Below are 22,474 nucleotides of genomic sequence, written 5' to 3' on the forward strand. Positions count from 1 at the left end.
CAGGGCCCTGGGCACGTGGCCCGCTACTGTCACCCCATCCTGGCCTCCCCCGGGGTCGGTGACTTTTCCGTGTGACAGAGTGAATGGAGGTGACAGGCATGAAGCAGCTGGACTGAGACACACTCCCCAGGCCGTCTGGGAAGCCGGGGACCCCAGGCTATCTCTTCTGGGAGGTGCCTGGGCCACGTGATCTGGCTGGGCCCCGGGCGGAGGGAAGCCACCCGTGGAGCAGGAGGAGCACCTGCCCGCTGGCCCACAGCTGTCCCTGTGGCCGCAGAGCCTCGGGGAGCCCAAGGCCCGCAGACACCACACTCGGGTGAGCTGCGGTTGGCTCAGGGCGGGACAGCAGCAAAGTGGTACCCGTGACTGCTCTCCACCGACACGGCTCAGGAGGGGAGACTGGGGACAAAGGGTAGGAACGGGAAACTGGGGTCCCCCGGGGGAAGACGGTGCCCCCAGCTCTGCGGCTGTCCCTCCCCGCTTGGAACAACCAGCCCCAGGAACTCTGGGACGGGGCAGGCGGGGGCAGCCCCTGTTGGCCTCCATCGTGAGCTGTGCAGAAGCTGCAAGGGTTGCCCAGTTCAGGGCCAGGGGCAGGAGGAGAGCAGGGTCGGGTGGGGCTGAGAGTCCGTGCCAGGCAGGAGGGGGAGGGGAGAGCCAAGGCGGGCGCTGCCTGTGGCTCCAGCTCCTGGCCTCCTAGAGGGAGCAGCCACTGCCACCTTGCACTGGCCGGGGCCTTTGCTGCCTGCCTGGAGGAGGCGGGCAGCTGTGCCCTGCTCACTCCGACAGCAACCAGAACCCCGGCTCCTGCCCGTCCCGACCGCCTCCCAGACCAGGCCCTTTGATAGGAGGTTCTGGGAGGCCAAGAGGGGGAAGAGAGGGTGATGGAGGAAGAGCAGAGAGAGAGAGTGAAGGGGGTGGAGGACCCCCGAGACGCCCTCCGTGGTCAGGCTGGCCACGGGGGAAGTGGTACCCTCAGCACCCCTCCCTCTGCTGACAGTCAGGCCTGGATCCTGCTGGGGAGGCCAAGTGGGGGACCCTTCTTCCTGGGGTGGGTGACCCCACTTCTCCAGGCCTGGGCACAGCCGTTGTCCACCCAGAGCAGCCACCCTGGTACCCCCACCCCCAGGAGCGCCAGCCGACACACGTGGGTCAGCGAGGCTGGATCCTGGGGTCCAGAACGCTGCCGGTCCCCTCGCTGGGCAGCTGTGCCTAGGGTCGTCCGCACACCTGCGGTGTGTGAGGGCTGCACACAGGCCCCAGGGTGGGGGCGGGGGCTGGGGGGGTGGGAGAGGCGGGCAGGGAGCCAGGTTTCCGAAGGCGACACCCTGCAGCCTCTCCCCAAAGCCCCCGGCCACCCCGGTCCGGGCTCCCCGTGGCCTGGTGCACGGAACCCAGGCTTCCTGTCCAGTGCACCCTGTGTCGTGTGACACCGTCGAGCCACCCGCTGTGCATCAAGACATATCCTGGGGCTGGGTGTCCTGCGAGGCCCCCCTGGGGCTCCTGAACCCCACAGCTGTGCAGGTCACTGCCTCCCTCCGACACCCCGACGGCTCCCCAGTGCCTGTCGGCGCGCGGGCGGAGCCTCTGCGCCCGGAGGACGCACGGCCCTTAGCAGCACCTGCGTGACTGCCCGAGACAGTGCGGGCAAGGGTCCTCATCACCCACTTCTCAGACGGGGGGGCAGCCTGGGCCCAGGTCTCCTCTCCCCTGCTGGCCCGTGGGTGGGAGGGACCCCGGGGACAGACTGTCCTCAGTAATCAGTAACGCCGTCAACAGAGCCCACCCTTGGAATTCCGAGTTTCGAGCCCACCTGGCTGGCGCAGGGCCGTGTGTCCCTGGGCAGCGGCAGGAGCACAGCTGCCAGGGAGCCCCCGGCGGCCCCGGGGGAATCAGCCGAGACCCCCCAGGCCTGTGTGGCTGGCCGTGCGGAAGGTGGGCGTCAAACGCACGATGGCCTCTTGGGACGCCGTGCCCTCATCGGGCTGCCTCTGACGCCCCGGAGACCCGAGCCCCTGGCTTTACACCTGTCCGCGGCTGTGCGGCCACCAGGGCTCAGGCCGGCACAAGTGGCCCCTCGGGGCTAGACAGGCCGACGAGCAAGGGGCTGGGGTCCACCCGATAAGCTGGGGCCGCCCGGCCCCGAGTGTGGGCGCGGCGTTCATTCGGTGCGGGAGGGGGGTCTTCCTGAGCAGCCCACGCCATTCAAGAACCTTCCGGCTGCAGTGAGTCAGGACACGGCGGGTGGGGCTCGGGTCCCAGCTCAGCCACGGGCGGCGCTGGCTGCTTCTTCCCTTAAAATAACAACGGGCAGAGCTGCGGTTTAAAACTCTGTGCTGGACTGAAGCTGCTGTCTGTTTTGCTTTTAGATTTTCGACTTCTTCTCCCAAGAACTGGCTGCAGCTCCTGGTTCCAGCTCAGCGCCGGGACGGTGCCGCGGGAGGGACCCGGCACGTCCAGCCTAGGTGCGGGACGCCCTCACGCAAACATGAGGCTCCACGGCCAGGATCCACGGCCAGGCCTCTGCCCACTGCAGGCTTAGAGCCTCAAGTTCGTTTACTGAGGGCTGCGAGGTGTCAACAGACAGGCGAGGACCCTGCCCGTCCCTGCGGGGTCCCTGGCCCAGGAAGCACATGTGAAGCCAAGAGGCTGAGGGCTCCCTGCCTGTCCTCTCAGACTCTGCCCAAGGAGGGTCCCCACCCCGCGCCCCCCACCCCCTTCCCCATGGCCACAGCTCAGCTAGACTCTCAGCTGGGCCAGGACCCCCAACCCCAACCCAGGAGGAGGGGCTGGCAGAGGAGGAGCGGCAGGGGGGTCTGATCTCACCCCGGCTGCACCCCCGGAGCACCAGGGAGGAGGCCCTGGGGCCCGCAGGCACGTGGAGGACCCCCCAGGCCCCGCAGCGTGACTGTGGGCCAGGTCAGGAGGAGGCTGGACACCATGGGGACTTCCAATCAGTGTCCGGGACCCGAGAGACGCCAGCTCTGCACACACGGCTGTGCCTCCTGCCACGGGAGAAACATGGCAGCCGGCGCCCTGCCGACAGCAGGCCGGGCAGGGCCGGCTCCCGGCTCATCAGGGTCTGCCGTCCAGGGCCCACTCAAGGGCCCTGACCTGGCTGAGCCCGGCCCAGACTCCCCGTGAGCAGCCGCCTGCTTTGGGTCTCACTCACCCCGCCGTGCTGGCCACCTGCCCATCTGCGCCCACAGCCCTGTTTGCTGGCTGCATTGTGGGGCCGGGCACCACTTCTGCAGCGGCCTGACGGTGCCGGCCCCCGCCCCGCCTCCGTCCTGGGCCCCCTCCCAAGCAGGCTGTGCAAGCATTTAGGGCGGGGCACCCACCAGGTCCCAGGCATGTTCCAGGTCGGGGAGGTTCTGGGACAACCCTGATGCGCACTGCGCTCACGCCTCAGCTTACCCATCTGTGAATTGGGGATGTGAGAATGCCTGCCCGCCTGGTGCCGTGGGGAGAGCACACGCCGCCATCCCTGGAGAAGGAACCCCCGAGCCCGTGTGACAGACGAGGAAGGCTCAGGCGCTCAGAGGCACCTGCCAGGGCATACAGCAGTAAGGGGAGAGTGGGGCCAGCTGCCCTGGCACCTGCCAGCCTGGATCCATCCTTTGGGCAAGCGTCCGGCCACTGAGAGCTGTGTACTGGGCACGTGCAAGGTCCAGCTCCAGGGACCGTGGAGGGTGCTGCGGACACAGCAGGGGTCCCAGCCCACAGCCCACAGCCCACAGCCCACAGCCCACAGCCCACAGCCAGGGTCCCAGCCCACAGCCAGGGTCCCAGACCACAGCCCATAGCCAGGGTCCCAGCCCACAGCCCACAGCCCACAGCCCACAGCCCACAGCCAGGGTCCCAGCCCACAGCCCACAGCCAGGGTCCCAGACCATAGCCCACAGACCACAACCAGGGGTCCCAGACCACAGCCCATAGCCAGGGGTCCCAGACCACAGCCCACAGCCCACAGCCCACAGCCAGGGTCCCAGACCACAGCCCACAGCCCACAGCCAGGGTCCCAGCCCACAGCCCACAGCCCACAGCCAGGGGTCCCAGACCACAGCCCACAGCCAGGGTCCCAGCCCACAGCCCACAGCCAGGGTCCCAGCCCACAGCCCACAGCCCACAGCCAGGGTCCCAGCCCACAGCCCACAGCCCACAGCCAGGGTCCCAGCCCACAGCCCACAGCCAGGGGTCCCAGACCACAGCCCACAGCCAGGGTCCCAGCCCACAGCCCACAGCCAGGGTCCCAGCCCACAGCCCACAGCCCACAGCCCACAGCCCACAGCCAGGGTCCCAGCCCACAGCCCACAGCCAGGGTCCCAGACCACAGCCCATAGCCAGGGTCCCAGCCCACAGCCCACAGCCCACAGCCCACAGCCCACAGCCAGGGTCCCAGCCCACAGCCCACAGCCAGGGTCCCAGACCATAGCCCACAGACCACAACCAGGGGTCCCAGACCACAGCCCATAGCCAGGGGTCCCAGACCACAGCCCACAGCCCACAGCCAGGGTCCCAGACCACAGCCCACAGCCCACAGCCAGGGTCCCAGCCCACAGCCCACAGCCCACAGCCAGGGGTCCCAGACCACAGCCCACAGCCAGGGTCCCAGCCCACAGCCCACAGCCCACAGCCCACAGCCAGGGTCCCAGACCACAGCCCATAGCCAGGGTCCCAGCCCACAGCCCACAGCCCACAGCCCACAGCCCACAGCCAGGGTCCCAGCCCACAGCCCACAGCCAGGGTCCCAGACCATAGCCCACAGACCACAACCAGGGGTCCCAGACCACAGCCCATAGCCAGGGGTCCCAGACCACAGCCCACAGCCCCACAGCCAGGGTCCCAGCCCACAGCCCACAGCCCACAGCCAGGGTCCCAGCCCACAGCCCACAGCCCACAGCCCACAGCCCACAGCCCACAGTCCACAGTGGCAGGAGCTGGGGCCCTTCAGGGAGCCACAGCAGGCTCTGGAGGAGGCAGGAGGCGGCGGGCTGGGGCAGCAGCTGGAGCAACTTGAGTCCCAAGCCACCCAGCTCCACGGGAGGACAGCCCGTGGGCCGCCTCCCTCTCCGGCCCCACGGCGCCTTCTGCCTGCTCTCAGCTCTGCCCCCATCCGGGAGCCCGGTGGGTCACCCCATGCCCGAGCTGCCCCAGGCCTGCGACCTCTTTACTTACACCATCATCTATGCCAACTGGAGCTCATCAACCACGAGTCCCAGGCCTACGCAGCCCCACCGAGGCCCCACACAGCCCGGCGGAGTGCCCGTGCGCCCAGTCTGCGGCCGCGCCACGGGGGTGTGTGGGAAGCAGCACGGCCCCGGCGGTGCTGGGACCTGACCAAGGCAGGGGCCCTGCACCGCTGTCCCCACCGGGCGGACGAGCACTCGCGTGCGGGGGCTTTCACAAGGCCCCCAGCCCCTCCCCCAGCTCCGTCTCCCCGTGTCCACTCCCCAAATGCGTCTTTCCAGGATGGCTCCAGAATCCAAAATGAGCCACGTCAACCCATGCCCTCGTGGCCACCCCAGCCCTGGCGCCCGTCTGCCTCGCCGGCCTGGCAGCCATCCCTGCACACCCATTTCCCACCCCAGACCCAGCCGGTTCCTGCCGCCGGAGGCCAGATCCCGCCTCCTCCCAGGCAGCCATGTTCGCACCTGCTGGTGCCTTCCCAGGCCATCAGCAGGGAGCTGGATTGGAAGTGGAGCAGCTGGGACCCGAACCGGCTCCCATGTGGGACGCTGGCGCTGCAGGCGGCAGCTTTACCTGCTCTGGAGCCAGCGCTGCTGCCGATTCCCCAGCTCCTGTCGGGCATTCAGGGCCACGCGGCCCAGGGCGGCAGCCGCGCACCTGCCTCCTCCACGGCGACCCCATCACCAAGCCCGGGGTCTCCCTGGAGCTCTCTGAGAGGGCTCTCCCGGCCCAGGCCCCACGCAGCCAGCATCCCTGGCCCCCCGAGGTTGCCCCCGCCTTGCTCTCTGGATACTGGCGCTCGCTACTCCCGCGATTCTCCTTGAACCTGTCTGGGCGAGGGCGGCTCCCCCGGCATCCCGAGCGCTGGTCTCCGAGCCTTTGCCAGCGCTGTTCTGTCTCCAGCCCTGCCCACGGAGGCTGCGGGTCACCCACTAGCGAGCTCCCTGACCAAGCCTCTCCCTGCTCCCCACCCGCACGTGGCTCCCTCTCTGGGCTCCAGCAGCGCCCGCTCACGGAGCTCCCACCGCGTCCCCGACCCGGCTCTGGCAGGCCTTTGCCTGCTTCTGTCTCGTGTGGGGAGGACAGGAGGTGTGCAGGGGGCATGTCGGCCAGGATAGCTGGGCCCGAGGGGGACCTGGACGGTGAGACCTGTGGGCTGGACAGAGGGACAATGGGAGGAGGCAGGTGCAGAGGCCCAGGGGCCGGCAGAGCGAGGGGGTTCAGGCGTGCAGCCTGGCCGTGAGCCAGGGCGGAGGCCGGCAGAGCGCGCGTGGCAGGGACCTCCCGCTGCCCGAGGCACTGCCCGCTCCGTCGCCTGGGGAGCTGCAGCCGCTCATTCCCAGCAAGTGCCTGGGGCTGCCGCTGCGCCGGACACCCAGCCGCTGGACAGCGCGCGGCCTCCTCCTCCCTCGGGGCCAGGCCTTCCGTCTCCTCGCCGGCCCCTCCCCATCTCCGCACCCCTCGTGTCCAGAGCCTCAGCTTCCGTGCTAGGCCCCTAGCGCTTCACGTGGGCCACACTCGCTCACTGTGGCTCCCCCTCTGGAGCTACGGAGGGCGGGGGCGCAGCTGTTTTGCTCCAACGCCTGGACTGGCGGCCCTGCCATCGAGGAGGACTGAGTGCCGGGGGGAGGGGCACTGGCCAGCGCCAGCTGGGACAGCAGCAGGACAGCTGTGGAAGCACTCCGCAGGGGCAGGGTGGGGGTGGGCACAGTGTGGGTGTGTTGGGGGGGTGGTCCTGAGGCTGCTGTGGGTGGCAGGTGGGTTGGAGAGACAGTGGTGGGGGGATAGGGGACAGGTGGAGCCCTGAGGGACCTGAGGGTTCTGGCCTGGGAGGCAGCAAACAAGGAGGCCCCCAGGTCGGCCCCTCTCCCGTCGGTGAGGCCGTGGGCCATGCCCGGGCTTGCATCTGGCCTCTGCACACCTGGGTGAGCCTCCTACTCCACCGGTCTCAGTCAAAATGGGGGTGGAAGCAGGACCCACCCCACAGTCAGGAGGACCGACCCCAAGATGAGAAGAAGCATGAGGGGCACAGAGGAACGGCTCACCCAGGACAGGGGCCTCTGACACCGGCCAGGAGGGGGTGATGGTCAAGAGACGAGAAAGGAGCCGGGGAGCCGCCGCCGCCCCAGCTTCCTGCCTGCTTAGCGCCTCCAGGCTGTGGTGCAGGGGGGCCCTGCGTCAGGGGAGAGGGCTGCCCAACCCAGGAGGCCGCAGGGCCAGGGTGTGGAGGGGTCCCCCGGGCTCTGTGGGGTTGGACACGGGGTCAGATCAGCACGTGTGTGAGCGAGGCCGCCAGAGCCCCAAGGAAGAGCCCCCTGCGAGGCTCCGAAGGACCAGCACTCACAGCCCACGATGGTCGCGCGGCAGCTCCCGTTCCCGCCTGTCTGTCACGCAGGGAAACCGCACCACTCGCCAGGCACTGGGCACGCAGGAGGGGCCGGTCCGGAAGCTGCTCCGGTCTCGCCCAGCAGAGCTTAAAAGGCAAGATTCGAAACACTCACTGGCTTCCGCGAAGTGAGCTGCACCCAGAGCCGCACCAGGCATACGCACGGGAGACAGCGCCTCGCACCCCACGGGGAGCAGTCGCAGCGTCTGGCACCGGGAAAATCGCTTGGCGCCCAGAGAAGCAGGAAAACGAACCTGCAGCGCGGAGAAAGCCCCATCATCCAAAACCGACAGGAAACGGCGCAGACGGAGGGACTGCAGCCAGCGGGAACCCGGCGCACGCCAGGCGGAGGCGAAGACACCAAACAGACCCAGCAGGGGTCCGGCCCTGTGCTGTAGCCGCCGTCGGGACGCCCACGTCCCGTGTCAAGCGCCTGGGCTGGACACCGGCTCTGGCTCCTGACGCCAGCCTCCCGCCGATGCAGACCCTGGGAGGCCGTGATGAAGGCTCGAGTGACTGGGTTCCGACCACCCACGCAGGAGACCAGCACGGACTCCTGGCTCCTGGCTCCTGGCTCTGACCCTGGCCCAGCCCTGGCTGTTGTGAGCGCCTGGGGAGTGAACCAGCCTGAGGATGGGCGCTCTCCCTCCTCTCTCCCTCCTCTCTCTCTGTCCTGCTCGATGAAAGAGTAACAATAACAAACCCAGACAATAGAGACTAAACTGAGAAACACAGAGCAGGATTAGCTTCTGCTTAGAAACTGTAGGAGAAAAGGAGGGCGGGGGCCGGCGCCGTGGTGCAGCGGGTAAAGCTGCAGCCTGCAGTGCCGGCATCCCACATGGGTGCTGGTTCGAGTCCCGGCTGCTCCACTCCCGATACAGCTCTCTGCTGTGGCCTGGGAAAGCAGTGGAAGATGCCCAAGTCCTTGGGCCCCTGCACCCACGTGGGAGACCAGGAAGAAGCTCCTGGCTCCTGGCTTCAGCCTGGCCCAGCCCCGGCTGTTGTGGCCATTTGGGGAGTGAACCAGCGGATGGAAGACCTCTCTCTCTCTCTCTCTCTCTCTCTCTCTCTCCCTCTCTCTCTCTCTCTGCCTCTCTGTGCCTCTGCCTTTCAAATAAAATATAGAAATCTTTTTTTAAAAGAAGAAGGGTAAACTTGCAGACAGCAGCAGAAATGATGCAAAATGAAACACAGGGAAAAGAAAGAAAAAGCCGCCCGAGCTTCAGTGGACGCCGCCGCGTGGTCCACTCTCACCGGATCCCGCAGACGGGCAAACACTGGCTGAGCTGCTTCCAGGTCGGGTGATGATTACAAACCCAGAGACCCTCACAGCTCCCACGAACCTGAGCACAACCAAATTCCTTAAAAGCAACAATAGAAAGTCCGGGGTTGGGGGGAGAGAGAGGGAGAGAGAAAGAGAGAGAGGGAGAGAGGGAGAGGGAGAGGGAGAGGGAGAGAGAGAGGGAGAGAGGGAGAGAGAGAGGGAGAAGGAGAGAGAGAGGGAGAGAGAGAGGGAGAGAGGGAGAGGGAGAGGGAGAGAGAGAGGGAGAGAGGGAGAGAGAGAGGGAGAGAGGGAGAGGGAGAGAGAGAGGGAGAGAGGGAGAGGGAGAGAGAGACAGAGAGAGAGAGATGGAGAGAGGGAGAGAGAGAGGGATGGAGAGAGGGAGAGAGAGAGGGAGAGAGAGAGGGAGGGAGAGAGGGAGGGAGGGAGAGAGAGAGAGGGAGAAAGGGAGAGAGGGAGAGAGAGAGAGATGGAGTCAGGGAGAGAGAGAGGGAGAGAGAGAGAGACGGAGGCAGGGAGAGAGAGGGAGTGAGGGGAGGAGAGAGAGAGAGGAGAGAGAGAGGAAGAGAGAGGGAGAGAGAGAGACGGAGGCAGGGAGAGAGGGAGAGAGAGAGAGGGAGTGAGGGGGGAGAGAGAGAGAGGAGAGAGAGAGGAGAGAGAGAGGAGAGAGAGAGAGAGAGAGGATGACAGGGACGGCCGACTTCCCCTTGGAGACGATGGAAGCAGGAGGCAATGGAGCAACACCTTTCAAGGACTAAAAAAAGAAGCGACTGACCTGGAATTTTCTGGCCAGAAAAAGAGAGATTATCCCCAAATGGAGCAGACACAGAGTAGGACCATCGCTACCACCCACAGCCGGTGGGGTCGCTGCTTCCGAGCCATCACTGGGGGTTCTTATCCTCTCGCTGGGGTTTGGGTCCCTGGCAGTCCCTGGGCAGCAGTGGCCTGGGCTTCCTGCCGCGCCCTTGACCTCACAAGACCCAGCCTTGTGTCCTCCCCAGGGAGCTGGTGGGGCGGCACTGGGGAGAGTCTGCTCGCCTTGGGGAGGCTCAGGCTGGGGGGGCCCTCCCTGGGGGGGTCCAGGTCCCTGGAGTGAGCCTGTGGGGGTGCAGGGCGAGCCCCTGTGCACAGCCCCACCTGTGAGCACAGGTGTGACAGCAAGAGCCTTCCTCGTAGTTACAAGACCAAACTCAAACCCACAGCTCAGAGGGCTGCAGCCGGTTTCCATGGCTACAGCTGTACACTGGGTGCTGAGGTGAGGAGATGGGGCTCTCCTTGGCCCTGTTCACTGGGGCCCTGGAAGCAGACACCTGGCTGCTGCATGGGAGCGGGGAGGCACGGAGGCCCCAGGATGCTGATTTCAATGGTTGGTGAGCACAGCGCCTGCGGCTGAGCCCGGGGACAGCACTGCCCTAGGCAGGGCAGCCCTGGGAGTCCTCGCCAGGTTGCACAGGTAGGGTGCCGAGGACAGGGGCCAGGGACATGCCAGGTGGGTGGCAGGAAACCGTGGGCTGCTGGTTGCCTCGTCCACGCCCCAGGACCTCAGTCTGTGCCCCATCTCGGGCAGCCCAGCAGGGACAAAGGCCCGGGTCTCCTGCCCAGTGCAGAGCCAGAGCAGACGGAGGGGCCCGCACAGACCTCTCCCTGCCCTCGGCCTGGAGCCCTATTGTGCTGTCTCAGGCAATTTCCAGAAGCTTCCCTGACACCCCCGGCCCCGTGCCTCCCCCCGCATCACACTGCAAAGGGACCTGGGCCTGGGACCCCACTCCAGGGCCGACTCAGCTGAGACCAGAGCCAGACTTTGGACCCGAGCAGGACACAGGGTGAAACCTCGCCCCCCGGGGGTCTTGTGCCCCCCCGTGCTGGGGGCTCTCCTGGACGGAGGCTGTCCACCCCCCCCCCATCCTCACTGGACACTCCCTCCTCACTTGGGCCGCGTGCACACTGGGCCTGGGACGGCAGTGCCGAAAAGGGCACAATCACCCACCGAGTGTCGCCGTGTGCCGCCTCCATACTACCTGGTCTGGGTGTGGTCAGGCAGTGGGGCAGGGATAAGCAGAGACAGAGCCGGGGCTGCCAGGGGTACGGGCTGTGTCTGGGGGCGGCAGCGCGGGGTCAGGGACGTCCCCCTACAGGGCTGTGCTTCCGGCAGGGAGGGGGCATCTGGGAGGACCCCGGGGGCAGGAGGGGTCTCCGAGCGGACCAGCGACGGGAAGCGCTGCCATCTCCCTCCTCCACGGTTTCGGTGACCTGTGCTCCACCACGATGGGAAACCGGTCCAGCCCAGCGAGGGGAGGGGTGGGAGCCACGGCACTCAACTTCCTGTGGAACTTCATCACGGGCTCCCCACCTCCCCGGGGAAGCCAGGTGTAGGGGTGCTGGGGGGGAGGGGCAGAGGCGAGCAGAGAGCTGCGGCGGGGGTCTGCGCCCTACAGGGCTCGGCTCCATCGCGCACGACCACAGGCCGCAGCCCCACCACGCCAGCTCCCCAGGACCTGAGGCCAGCTTCCACCTGCCACGCCCCTGCCACGGGTCTGGGCTCCTTCGTGGCTGAGGGTGAGACTTCGCCACCGCCAGCCTCGACAAGGGCGACAAGCCACGCCAGGAACTCGGGACAAACGGACAAATGGGCATCTTGACGTGGCCCGAGGAAAGCTCCTGCGTGTGTGTGACTGCACCTGCTGCGCCCAGCTCAGCAAGGCCCCCGAGGCGGCCAGGCGAGGCCGTGCCAGGCGGGCAACGCGGTCGGCACCAGTGCCGGGGTGGCGTGGCTGGCGAGGGGGTGCAGGCAGGGCCACGGGGGAGGCTGACAAGGTCGGGAGGTGTGAGAGGGGCCTGTGCGTGGGGACACTGACCCCGTCACACTGGCCTTGAGAGCTCAGAGCCAATGAGTGGCAGAGAAGTGGCTGGCAGGCTCCTTCCCACCTTTGGAGGGAGTGGAGCAGTCAGGGACGTCTTTGGGGGCCATCGATGATCAAAGTCAACAGGTGGAGACCGCCTCCAGCGACGGCAGGAGCACCCCTGCCCCCCCTGCCCGCGTCACGCCTGCCCCTCCCGCCCCACACTCATTCAGGGCTCAGCTCCGGCTCCGCCTCCAGGAAGCCTTCCCGGCTGCCCCAGCCCCTTCCTCTGAATCCGTGGCACCTGCCCCCTCACACCCACGGCGGAATCCACACAGCCCCGCTCTGCCGCCCGCGTCAGCCTCTCCCCAGTGCCGTCCCCGTCCCACCGGGAGCCCCTCCCTGTGATGCTCACTGAACACGGCTCGATGAGGCTCACAACAGAAGCCAAAGCCCAGGAGACGGCCTGCAGTGTGGATCCGGGACCGCGTGTCCGCAAACCCCACCGGCATCTGTTAAGTCTCGGGGCCAGGAAGGGACACTCAGGGCTGCCCTCTGAGGGACACACAGACCATGGACAGAGCTGAGCCCTGGGGACATGGGAACAGCCACCCAACAGTCCGGGTCACCTGACGCGTGCTGAACAGCTGCGTGCGTTCCGCAGCGCCTCCGAGAACTCCGTACACGGCGAGTAGACACGGTCGCCTGGGACAGCTCCAGGCAAACAGAGCCGTCTCGCTGCTGTACTTTCTAGAACACCATGTCTCTGTCACGGAGCGCAGGGATCATGGGGAAGGGCTGGGGCATCCACATTTCTCCTGGGACGACAGGAAGCCGCAGGCCCCCGGGCCACATCTCCAGAGTCAGCAGGGTACAGCTGGACACAGCTGACACACGCAGTGGCAACAGGGGACTCTGGACTGCCCCAGCCACCACCGGCAGCCCCGGCCACCAGCCCAGGTGTGCCCCGACGCGGCCCCTGCCTGCAGGAGCCCCGGACCCGGCCGGGAAGAGTGGAGATGCAGGTGGCCAGCTCTGCCTGGTGTGACACCGCAGTCAGGAGCCAGCGCCGGCCCCCAGGGGCTTGTCAGGGACAGCCGACTCACCTTACGGCTAGCGGGCAGTGAGCGCCCGGGGGGCTGCCTGGCATCAGGGGCCGGGCTGTGCTCAGACCCCCTCCCGGTCAGCAGGTGTGACTGCTACTGTTTATGAACGGAGGACCTGCGGCCAAGGGAGGCTACGGGACTTCCCGAGGCTCACACGGCTTGGACGTAAAACTGGGACTCTGGTCAGCTGGGCTCTTGCCCACCAGGCCACACTGTCACCCTCAGCAGCCAGGGGCCAGTGGCAGACACGGCTGCAGCCTTGGGCGTCCACCTCGCTCTGGGGCCCCTGCTCAGCTTCCACCCAGGTCTCCTCGCGGCTCCAGCAGTACAAAGGGCACGGGCGGCCGGCTCAGCCCCACCAGGCCCCTCACCCCCGACACCCCTTCCTGGGGGCATCCCAACACGATGGGTGTCACCAGCCGGGGCTGCAACAGAGACCTCCTCAAGACCCCAGCTTCACTGCCCACCTCTGCCCACCCGAGCACCTGCCCCGCCCGTCTCCAGCTGCGGGGGCAGCTGCCGGGGGCCCGCCTGAGCGGCGTTGGAGGAGTGGGGCTGTCCGGTCCTGGACGTCTCCCGCCGCCCCAGCTTGCATGCCCAGCGCCCCTGCGGCCTGGCGGCCACTCCCCTTGTGTCCTCCAGGCCCAGGCCTGCACCGTTTCCCTTCGGGACGGACACGGCTGCCTCCTCCCCGGCCTCCCCTTGCCAAGACACCTTCCTGCAGCCCACAGTATTCCTTTTTTTTTTTTTTTTTGACAGGCAGAGTGGACAGTGAGAGAGAGAGACAGAGAGAGAAAGGTCTTCCTTTGCCGTTGGTTCACCCTCCAATGGCCGCCGCGGCCGGCGCACCACGCTGATCCGATGGCAGGAGCCAGGTGCTTTTCCTGGTCTCCCATGGGGTGCAGAGCCCAAGCACCTGGGCCATCCTCCACTGCACTCCTGGGCCACAGCAGAGAGCTGGCCTGGAAGAGGGGCAACCGGGACAGAATACGGCGCCCCGACCGGGACTAGAACCTGGAGTGCCGGCGCCACAAGGCGGAGGATTAGCCTAGTGAGCCACGGCGCCGGCAGTATTCTTTATCTAATGGCCAGACCTGACCGTGGACTTCCAGGCACTCCAGCCTGACCGGATGTGGGCCCTGCCCGACCCAGGGGAGTGTGCGTGTTGGGGGGAGAAGATCTAGGCTCAGGGGCCAGAATTCCAAGGGAACCAAGGGCTCTGACAGGAGACAGGTGCACCCCCACCCCCACCCTGATTGGCAGCAGCCTCCTCGCTTCCCAGGGGACAGACAGAGGAGCTGGCAATGGCGGAGACTCGGGACCTGTCCCTTCCCCTCTGCAGTGAGTCCAGAGGAACGGAGACACTTCAAGGGGACACAGCCCCCGGCCTGGCGAGGATGAACCCCAGGGCTTGCAGGCGCCCGCTGTGTGGACGAGGGGCTGAGCGGTTCGCCCAAGGTCCCAGGCCGGGAGGCCACACACACCACCTCGTTCCTGACGCCCAGGTCTGGACTCGCTGCTGCGGACAGGGAAGGGCGGTGGGGCTGGAGGGTGGCAGAGCGGTGCCGGACGGAGGTGTAACACACACCGCTCCTCCCCAGAGCTCTGTCCTCACTCCGTGGAGCAGGCTCGGGTGCCTGCTGTGGGATGGGTCTGCATGCAGGGCAGCCTCACCGCGAGCCGGCCCTGCAGGTGCAAGCCGGGGCTGGCCACCGTGGAGGAGTGCGGTGGGTACGCTGGGCCTGGGGCAGCTCGGCACCCCTCAACAGCAGGGCCAAGGGGAAGGACCGTGGCTCCTCCCAGGCCCGCCCACTCCAGCTGGGCTCAGAGGAACGGAGCAGCAATGGCCCGCAGCAGACACAAAGTGAGGCACTCCGTCATTTTACAGAGGGGAGACCGCACACCAGAGAGGGACCGTGGTGTGTCCAAGGCCGCCCAGGAAGCTACGTCTGGATGCCTCCATCCGTGCCCACCGCCCCGCCGAGTGCCCTGCTCTGTGCCTGCAGCCTTTGGCGGTGCCCCATGGCTTCCCTCTCCCCATCTGCGGGGGGAGGCAAGCTGAGACCGTCCCCCGTGCCCTTGTGCCAACACGCCCCACGGAAGCCCGCACTGCTCCCCTGAGTGCCTCCACCCCGGCCCCACGCATCCCGGCACTGAGGCAGGAGAGTCCCTGGGTTCTTCTCAGACCCGAAACCTTCTGGGCAGCCGCTCCCCAGCTTCCCAGGCCAGTCAGGACGAGCCAGGTGACGGGAGACCGGAACCCAGCAGGACCCAGGGCGAAGACCACCCGTCTGCCTTCTGGCCTTGTGCGGGAGCGCCACACACCGGCACCAAGGGCAAGAGAGAACCGACACAACCCCACACTTGCCCCCGAACAGAGGGGTTTCTCCCAAGCTCCCAGCACCCGGGCCTCCCGGACACTTGCCGTCAGCGCACGGAGGGAAAGGCCGATCCCTGCCCAGCCCGGGAGCCACCTGCACCCATCTGCTGAGAGCCCAGCACGGGTCCTGGTCGCCCGGACTCCACTCTCTATTTTGTGTGACCCAGGGAAGACGGGTGTGTGTGCTTTCCCAGCCGGAACCTTCGAGGGGCTGGGAGGTCTTGCTGTCCCTGTGAGTCCCAGACCTGGGCTGGCACAGGTGCAGCGGGTGGTTGTGCCCCTTGGGCACACAGGGTCTGGATTCCCTCCAGCAGGTGCACGGAGGGCACGCTGGGGCTCGGGCCTCCAAAGCACTCCCCTCACCCTGGAGAAGGATCCATGAACTTGACCCCGATGTCCGTGTCGGAGTCATGGCCGCTCGGCCCTGACGCTGAGGAGAGCGAGACGACGGAGCTGGGGGTGGGTGTGAAAGTGCTCTCGGGATTTCTGATGTTTGCAGCTTTTTCACACCTCGCTGGGGAACCCAGATGCCAAGCCGGCGCCCCCCCTTCCCTGGCTGTGTAAGGCAAGATCTCACGCTGACTAAGGCAGTGGTGAGGTGGCGGTGAGAGAGGCTGGCCAGCTCTACCGCTTCCCTGCCGTGTGACCTTGGGCAAGTGACCAACACCTCTGAGCCTCAGTCTCCCCATCTGCCTAATGGGGCCAATGCCCCCTTTCTCACCGGGGCCGGGCGGGTCGGCAGGTGAAGCACCCAGCCAGGTGGCTGGCAGGTGAGCCTCTAGGAAACAGGGTTTCCGCAGCGCCTGGGGCCAGGTGCCTCATGTCTCTTCCAGGAAACTTTCCCTCCCCAAAACCCCCACCCCCGCGCCACTGCTGGAGGGGAACCGAGCAGCAGCGCTTCCCGCCGCGGGTCCCTGGAGTCTCCCTCAGGCCCCTGCTGCCCACCTCGCCACAGTCCTCAGCCCCCACGCGCAGGAGCGCACTCTGAGGGTGCCCGTCGTGGTGAGACGGGTGACCCCGGCCCCGCAGCCGCTCGGGGCAGGAACTGGCGCAGGCAGCCCCAGGCAGGCTGCATGGGCGCTCCGGACACGGTGGGCACTGAACCGGGGCTCCCCGGCCCGCGTCGTCCGCCTCCGCACCCAGCGCCCCGCGAGCGCCCCCTCGGCCCTTACCTTGAACCATGGGAACCGCGCTGTCCCGGCCGGCCGAGGACTTGGGCGCACGTGACGGGGCGGGCGGGCGGGCGTCCGTCCGAGGCAGGGCGCAGCCCGCGGCGGCCGCTCGTGCCCAGGCCGCGGCTGTGGCGCCTACTGGCGCCGGGCGGCCGAGGAGGGCGCTGAGCTGCCCGGGGAGGCCCCCGGGGAGGCGACTGCGTGCCCAAGCGGGCGCCCCTGTCAGCTCTGCGCTGCCGCCGCGGCTCCGGACGCTTGGCTGGCTCCCTGCGAGCTGGCGCGCGCGCGGCTCCAGCCAGTCCCGGGCGCGGGGCGCGAGCTGGCAGGGAGGGCGCGCGCCCGAGCCGGGAGGGGAGCGCGCGCCGCGGGCCCCGCACGCGCGCGCGCTCGCCGCCGTCGGGGGCTGCGGGGAGCGGCCCGGGGGAGCTGTCCCTGGTGCTGACGGCCCGGTGGCTCCCGGGGTCCTGGGGCGCCCGGACCCCCTGCCTGCGCCCCGCGGGCTCCCCTTGCTCTCTGCCGCAGTTTTCCCGGGAGCTCTGATTTCCGATTTCCACGGCGTCAGGATCTGGAGCCAGACCAAAGCTGCTGCGGTGGACAGCGCGACCTTGGGGCAAGCCCCTGGCCCGCCCTGAGCGTCCGGCCTCGGCTTTGTTGCCGGGCCAGCAGCCGGACCTTTGATGCTGCTCCCAGAGTGAGCCTCCACGAAGTCCAGAGAACCGGCCGGCCATAGGTGCTTGATATAATTGCCGCCTCTGCTTTTATGTGTGTCCACTCTCGGGGCTGGCGGGCCCAGAGCCATCGCAAGCAGGGCAGTGCTGGCTCCGGGTGGCAGGTGTTTGGGCGACCCGCCCGCTGCCTTCCAAACCCTCTGGCCTGGGCAGAGAAGGGAGCAGACCTCTGCCTGCCCTCTGGGTGGGCGTCAGAGATAGGAGCTGTGTCCTGGGGATGTGCGGCTCTTACAGCTCAAGGGGCTGCCCGGAGACGGCGGGCTCTGTCCCTGCACCGTGACACGGGGATCCTAACTGAGGAGAAGTGGGGCGGGTACTTAGCCTGGTGCATCCCGTATCCAAGTACCCAGGTTCAAGTCCTGGCTCCCCTCCTGAGCCCAGCGTCCTGCCAATGCACACCCTACAGCCAGCTCAAGTAGTCGGTCCCTGCCACCTGTGCCGGAGACCTGGAATGAATTCCAGGTCCCCGGCTTTGATCTGGCCCAGCCCTGGCTGGTGCAGGCATTTGAGGAGTGAGCCGGCGGTAGGGGATCGCTCTCTCACTCGCTCTCAAATAAATCATTTTTAGAAAGAAGCTGCAAAGCACCAGGGGCCACATCTGGGACGCTGAAAGCACGGTGCGGGTGTCCTAGAACCTACTTCAGCCCATTCTACAGATGAGCCCACCAAGGGCAGAGAGTGGTGGGGCCCACCTCCCTCACACAGGAGCAAGCAGCGGCCTTGGGGTCACACACAGGGGCAGGAGCGCAAGCGCTTACACAAGAGACCCGCTCGGTGCCAGTGTCCAGCCCGCACCTCCCTGGCCGGCCCTGCTGAACTTCCCAGAGCTGCCGGGGGCACCGAGCGCCGGTCCCTCCTTCCTCTTGGCTAACACTGTGACTCGCACCTGCCCCGTGGGAATCCCCGTGCGTTGCAGGCGGGCTCATCAAACAGCACCTGCCTCATTTCCCCAGGGACCCGGGGCTGCGTCTGATTCCTTAATTAACCGCGCTCAGTGCCCGCTTCCACCAGGCGCTGATCACGATAAGCGTCACTCATTATGTGCTTAATACGCGGCAGACACGGGGCCCAGCACTCTGCGTGTGTGGTCTCGTCTGCTCCCCGCTCCGATCGATCGCGCGGGGTAGATGTTCCCGCTACCCTGACGGGCAGCTCGGCGGCAGCAGGTGGAGTCAGGCCCCACCCGCTCCCGGCCACGTGCTCCGGCACCCTTCTTCCACATTGTCCGTGCTTTCCCCGACGACCCCCACCCCGGAAAAAAGGAAGGCAGACACTCACAGGAAATCCGTACGAGGTGGGGAGAGGGGGAGGCAGACGGAGCCCCTGGGGGAAAATACAGCCCAGCCAGCCAATCGGTGCCCCGGGAGCCGGCAGGGGACCCTGTAACCAGCATACTTAGTCACAAATCCCCACGACAACAACGGAGCAACTGCTCAGATCCGGGCAGATGTGTGCCAGGCACGTTAAAGGCATGTTAAAGGCATGTCCCCGCCAAACCCTGCCTCCCCCCAGAGCCGCAACGCCCCCTGCTTCTCTCCACGGCGACTTTCCACTCCAGCTCCGCAGAGCTGTGCCCTGTGGGTCTGAGCCGCCGACCCCCGCGCCGTGCAGAGAGCGTGTGCCCGGTGCCTGTCGTCACCCAGCTGTGTTTCACACGGCGCCAGGACTGAGCACTGCCCAGTGTGTGTGGGGTCGAGGCCTTTGTCCCATGGGGATGGAGAGGGGACGCGACCTCCCACGGTTGCTGGCGGCCCCGCACGGGTCTCCCGGAGCTCACGGTGCCCAGTGGCGACTACCAGACTTGTACAGAAGGCACGCTCGGATCCTGAGCAGAAGCCCATCTCCAAAAATAAAAGCGGGGCAGGGGATGAGGAGGAGCCTGTGGTCTGATTCACTGTCAGTCATGTTCCCCTACAGCCTGGGGGCGGGCGGAGCGGCACCCCCGCCAGCCACCCTGCTGCCGAGCTGCCTGGCGGCCCCGGGCGACCGCAGCCTCCCTGCCCCGTCACCAGCGTCTTTCCACGGCAGAGCCTCGTGGATGGAGCTCAAATCCAACAGATGGCCAAGTTCGCTGAAAAACCCCAGCACGCTGGAGCGCGGCGGGCGCTCTCCAAGGCTTCGGTTTCCACGCAGAGCAGCGAGTGTTTGTGAGCTGGGCCTGACGCCGGGAGAACAGGACCCCGTGCCCGCCTCGGGTGGTGGAGGTGGGCGTGGGCGGCCTCCCGGAGGGATGACTGCCGGCTCCGGGCGGGGAGGCTCCAGGCTCTGCTGCTCCCTGGGGTTCTGCAGGACCCCGAGCCCTGGGAGCGCTTGAGCACTGCGCAGACAGCCAAAGACGCTTCCGGAGATGGCGGAGACGTGCGAGGTCACACGCGCGCTCAGGGGTGGGAGCCGGGCCTGGGGAGCGAAGGACCGGGGCCGGCTGCTGCTGCCCACCCACAGGCTCCCACCAGGAGCACTCCCGGGCCTCTGGGTGGGATCCTCAGGAAGAGGTGGGCTTGGCACCCCTAGTCATATCCCCACAGGGGCTGGCGCAGGGAGCCATGCTCCTGGGACTCAGAGGCCGCGCTGGTCGGCATGGGTGCCCCACCTCCCCAGCCTCCCGTTGAGCTGCTCGGAGGACCTCAGGCCCCGGAGGGCTCCCGGGTGAGTGTTCCAGGCTCGCCTCTCCCGCCCCGGGCCAGGTCCACTTAGCGAATGCTGGGTTTTAAAGAAAACGACCTGAAACAGGACAACAGCCTGAAATCACGACAGTGTTGTGACCCTGGCTAGGCAGGGTGTGTGCCCCACGTGCCGTCTCACGGGCTCCAAGGCCGACACGACCAGGACAATGGACGTGTGCAAGAGACAGCCAGAGGGTCAGATAAGCCCGTGGGGGCGCGGGGTGGCGTGGGCGCCCACGTGCGGGGCGTGGCGGGGCTGCACTGCCCGGGTTTGGGAAGACGCCCTTGGCTCTCGGAGAAGAAGCCGCCGCGGTCACGGAGCAGCCTTGTTCCAGGGAGGGACGAGGGACGCCCCAGGCACGCGCGGGCCCCCTGCGTCAGAACGGCCTCCTTTCTCCCCAGAGACGCCTCTCACTGCTCTGACTTCCCAGCCAGGTGGTCGCTCCGACAAACCCGGGCGGTGCGTGCATTCGTCGCGCACTGTGGGGACAGCCCCGGGCATCTGGGGGCTCGGAGGCGGACGGTCAGAGTGCTGGAGCCCGGCGGAGCTGGACACGGGCACAGCGGCCTCGCCCTGAACCTTGGCCGTCGCACTGCCCTCGCTGCGGCTCTCCTGTCACGATCAATCAGTCACCGCCCTGACGTCCTGCCGAGGGTGGCAGACTGGATTCGCGGACACGGAGAAGGGGGGCCCGGGAGCAGGGAGCAGGGGTGTGGGGAAGGCAGGGAGGAGCTGGGCGGACCCAGGAGGAGAGCCCAGTGTTACAGGGCCGAGGGCGCAGGGGCCGCGGCGGGCGCCGCAGGGCTGCCTCCTGCCCTGGCCGCGGACGCTGCCTCTCTGCCCCTGGGCAGCTCCGTCTGTGTGAGAGGTGACCCCTGCAGAGCCCGCGCCCCACACTGTGGAAGGGGAGAGGGCGGGGCCCTTTCAGAACCCGCCAGGAAAGAACTCCCTGATGAGGCCCGGAGGGTGGACCTCACGGCTGGCTCCCCAAGCCCACGTCCCCCTCTTTCCTTAGTCAATTGTGAAGTTGGGGGGTAGACAGGAGTGTGGGGGGAGATCTCCCGGCGGCCGGCACACTCCCCAGACACCTGCAGGTCTGAGCCCAGAGCTCCAGCCAGGTCTCCCACGGGGGTGGCGGGCACCCAGCTCCTCCAACCGCCTCTGCTGCCTCCTGGGCTGTGCACGGGCAGGAAGCTGAAGCCAGAAGCAGAGCCAGGACTGAAGCCCAGTGAGCTCAGTAGGGGGTGCAGCCGCCCCAGCTGGGGTCTTAACCCTCGGGTGGAGCGCAGCCCGAAGCCCACCGCCCGCCGCCCGCAGCCCCACCTCTCCCCGCGCTGTTGTCGCGGCCCTGAGGCTCCCGGGCACCACGTCGGCAGCTGTGCCCTGGTCTTGGCCTCTCTGTACCCGAGCGGCAGGCGGCGGGGGCAGCAGCCTTCTCTCACCTGTTCTTTGCTGTCCCCCAGCACCAGGCTCAGCAGTTGCTTGTTGAGTGAATAAAAGATGTTTGTGTGACCCCTCGGAGTCAGACAAGCCCCCCTGCAAACACAGGGAAGGGGTGATGGGCGGCAGGGCGGCCCCTGCTCCCGACACCCAACTCGGGGGCCAGCGCTGTCCGGTTTCTTCCAGTGGGTCTTCCGAGGAAACAGGCAGCCCGGGGATAGCAACTGGCCAGCGTCCAGGGAGACGAGCGGCCTGCCAGTGACAGCTGCCCCAGGGCCTCCTCCCCGGCACCATCGGCCTGGCCAACCCAGCCGGCCTGGCCCAGGGTAGGGTCGTCTGGACCTGGAGGCAGCCCCTGGGCGGGCAGCTGGCCGCCTCCCTCCCTCCCTCCCCCCCCTCCCTCCCTCGCCCACTGTGTCGTCCTACGCTCGCCCAAGGGGGGCGCCCCTGCTGTTCCTCTGCAGAGACGCCCGTCCGTCACAGCCCCATCGGACGCCGGTCACCGCCCCCCCCCGCAAGGTCAGCTCTGGTGCTGCAGCCTCCAGCAGGGACACAGCCCCCCACTGCACTTCGGCTGCAACTCTAGTGGCCTTGTCTGCAGTTGTCCAGCTCCATGCGTCCCTGAGCACCCTGAGTGACAGCTTGGAACCCCCGCCTCTGCACCACGGTGCCAGCCTCTTGGCTGTGGCCGGCTCTCACTGCGTCCGATGCTCTCTGCGGGGTCCGTCCCTCCCCTCTGCGGTCCTCATCTGTCCCAGCTCCGTGGAGCTGCTGCTCCCCGGTGGCCGAGTTCCCACGGTCAAGGTTCTCTGATGTCTCTCTGTTTTCCTGAGTGACCAGAAACCTCTGGGGCCGGCCCGCACTGAGTGCTAGCCTCATTTGGGGAAACGCAGCCCCTCGAGGGGTGGGGCGGAGCGGCAGAGAGGCTGGGGCCGGCCCCGCGGTGCAGCCCAGCGGTGCCCCTGCCAGCCGGGGGTCCTGGGCGGGGGTGAGATCCCTGTGCTCTAATTGTTTTCCCCCGTAAATGCAGTAACAGCAACTCCGATGCCACCAGTGGGGTTTGCGTGGGAAGCTAACGGCTGGGCCCCGGGAAACCACCGTCAGATCAGACTCCAACCACACCGGCGCGCGGCCCGGGGCTCCGCTGCCGGGGAGGTGGCCGGAGACAGCGACGTCCTTTCCCTAGAGACAGGACTCGGGATGTTGGCACCACAAGGAAAGGCCAGGGGTTGGAGGAGGTGGAGGATCAAATCAGACCCATGCACTGCGCCCGTGGACAGGCACGC

At 67.4% G+C, this 22,474-nt stretch overlaps 1 protein-coding gene across 1 annotated transcript in view; it reads right to left on the reverse strand.

Annotated features, from left to right (window-relative positions):
- FAM163B (family with sequence similarity 163 member B) overlaps positions 1–16,675 on the reverse strand; it is a 28,463-nt gene extending 11,788 nt beyond the window's left edge. Inside the window, exon 1 of the mRNA XM_070058762.1 lies at positions 16,357–16,675. The gene's annotated coding sequence lies outside the window, so the exon portion shown is untranslated. The remainder of the gene's footprint in view (positions 1–16,356) is intronic.
- Between the last annotated feature and the right edge of the window lie 5,799 nt (positions 16,676–22,474).

Source organism: Oryctolagus cuniculus, chromosome 1, assembly GCF_964237555.1.
Source record: "Oryctolagus cuniculus chromosome 1, mOryCun1.1, whole genome shotgun sequence".
Lineage (NCBI taxonomy): Eukaryota > Metazoa > Chordata > Mammalia > Lagomorpha > Leporidae > Oryctolagus > Oryctolagus cuniculus.